Source organism: Schistocerca piceifrons, chromosome 1 (genome assembly GCF_021461385.2).
Source record: "Schistocerca piceifrons isolate TAMUIC-IGC-003096 chromosome 1, iqSchPice1.1, whole genome shotgun sequence".
Classification (NCBI taxonomy): domain Eukaryota; kingdom Metazoa; phylum Arthropoda; class Insecta; order Orthoptera; family Acrididae; genus Schistocerca; species Schistocerca piceifrons.
Window position 1 is genome coordinate 1,219,600,253 of NC_060138.1, and position 2,905 is coordinate 1,219,603,157.

General features: G+C 40.5%; 1 pseudogene; it reads left to right on the forward strand.

The window, feature by feature from the left end:
* The first annotated feature begins 1,336 nt into the window (after positions 1–1,336).
* Positions 1,337–1,454, forward strand: LOC124717603 (annotated as a pseudogene).
* Positions 1,455–2,905: the final 1,451 nt, after the last annotated feature.

Below are 2,905 nucleotides of genomic sequence, written 5' to 3' on the forward strand. Positions count from 1 at the left end.
TGACGTAGGGAAATCCACTCCACCACCAATCAAAAACAAAGAGTAAACACATTTTCGGAAGAATATCTACATTTTAATTATATTTTATGTTTCTTTATAAAGAAATTTTAAATTAATGTAAATTTTTCGTTTCATGGTCCACTCAAAAAAAAAAAAAAAAAAAAGATTATTCATATGTTATTACCTTAAAAATTGTTTTATTAAAAAGAATATTCGCCATTAATATATACAGCGAAATAATAACAGATGCACAATTGTTATAGGTAGAGGGCACTTTTTACTGTTAACAATCAGGTTACTCTTAAAAACTGCGATATAATGTTTTAACAGATTGAAATTTACTTTACTTATGACAGTGAACCGTGTGTTCTGTACGGACAAGTTACTCTGTAGCTACAACATATGATATGTTGGCATTTAATACGTTCCAAAATTTCTTTTTGTAAACAAAGATATTTTTGTCACTAACTGTATCTCTCTTATTAATTACATTTTTAACTTTGTCTAACAGATCTTAAGATGGGCAGCTAGCCCGAAACCGGTAATTGAAAATAAAGAATAGCGATCGAAGACTGAAACGCCCTATTTTACACATATTATCGATGTTGCATTTACTAGCATCATTCTGAAGTAACGCACTTCATCACGTAAGTTTCAAGATCGACATTCATTTTTAATTTCATTCGAATGGAATTTTTTCATCTCTGGAAAAGATATTTACCGGAAAGATACAAACATGAGTGTGTCCATAAAACCAAGATATAGGTAAATATATATCTTTTACACAAAATCTGACAATAGCAAAATGGAAATGGAAATGCCATGTGGCTAGGGCCTCCGGTCGGGTAGACCGTTCACCTGCTGCAAGTCTTTCGAGTTGACGTCACTTCGGCGACTTGCGTGTCGATGGGGATGAAATGATGATGAAAGACACACAACACGCAGTCATCACGAGGCAGTGAAAATCCCTGGCCCCGCCGGGAATCGAACCCGGGACCCCTTGCGCAGGAAGCGAGAACGCTACCGCAAGACCACGGGCTGCGGACGACAATAGCAAAAACGTCGAGTGTGTAGCTTGTTTTTACTTTATGAAATAGTCTGGTAACCACGTTTAGATTTCTGGCCGCTGGGAAATGGTCTAGTCTTGCCTGTGCTGCAAGAACTGCAGCAAATACATTATTTACAATAAGTAACATCGACTCTTGCAGACAACACTTATCTCAATAAGGAAGGTCCAGAATCGTTTGGAAAGCAAAAGGTGAAAAAAATTGGAGGTAGTTTGATGGGAACCTGCTACTTTTCTCTTTATTGTTTGCGATGCTATCAGCTAAACTTGGCCAGCGGCCTTGCCGCAGTGGTAACACCGGTTCCCGTCAGATCACCGAAGTTAAGCGCTGTCGGCCTGCGCTAGCACTTGGATGGGTGACCGTCCAGTCTACCGAGCGCTGTTGGCAAGTGGGGTACACTCAGCCCTTGGGAGGCAAAATGAGGAGCTACTTGACTGAGAAGTAGCGGCTCTGGTCTCGTAAACTGACAACGGCCAGGAGAGCGGTGTGTTGATCACGTGCCCCTCCATATTCGCATCCAGTGACGCCTATGGACTGAGGATGACAGGGCGGTCGGTCAGTCCCGTTAGGATTTTCCGAGATCTGTTCGGACGGAGTTTAGTTTATCAGCTACACTACGTCTTCAACACTACACTAGAGCTTTTGTTATGTGGAGTATAATGTCAAAAGCTGTAACTAACCGTTATTCAAAAGCTTATCTGTTGACAAGGAAATTGATGCTCGCATTGGAAGAGCTGCGACAACTTTTGGCAAACACTCTACACGTGTTTGGAAAAACAACAAACGCTCTTTGACCACCAAAATTCTTGTGTATCAAACTTGCGTCCTCTGCATCCTTTTGTATGCATCGGAAACATGGACTACCTATGCCAAACAAGAACGTCGCCTTAATGCTTTCCACATGCGGTGCCTGAGATCCATCCTCGGGGTAACGTGGAAGGACCGAGTGACCAACGAAGCAGTGCTATCTAAAACTAACTGCAACAGTATTTCAACTATCTTGAAGCAGAGACGACTCCGCTGGCTGGGACACGTCCACCGTATGGATCCTGACAGATTACCACGTGAGGTGATCCTTGGAGAGATGTCTATAGCCAAAAGACCTGTAGGACGTCCTGTATTCAGGTTCAAGGACTCCTGTAAACGAGATATGGAGAGCTTTGGAATCGACAAAAACAGATGGGAGGCACGGGCTAGCATGAGACCAGAGTGGCGTGATGATATATCATCTGGAATGTCGAAGCATGATGAAGGCTTGTCAGACAGATTAAGGCAGAAAACATTTTGAAATGCTACCACTGCTCCTGCCTCAGCAGCCAGATACACTTGTGACAACTGCGGCAAGAGATGCCGGGCTGCCATTGGCTTGACAAGCTATATGGAAAAATGCAACCCATAAACACACAGACACTGCAACAATCACCCACCAAAATGCCGTGGCCAATATATATATAAATATATATATATATATATATATATATATATATATATATATATATATATATATAAATGTCGTTATTTGGAATTATCTATGACAAATTGTACCACAAACGATGCACTTCTGATAAAGCATCATATATAGCAAGTCATAACACGAAAAGTATAAAATACTATAATCCTTTTTAATACAGAAATGTAGTTTTCTGTCGTTGCATTATAAAAAATCGCATCAAAAAAGACCCGTTTTCGAGAGATTCTCAATACACTGGTGGTCTGAAACAGCTTATATTTACACCATGTAGACCACAATTAAAAAACTGCCAAATACGTTCTGCTACATATGACGTAATACAATATGGCGGCTGCTAAGTTCTCCTTGTAACTTAAAACGTATGCTC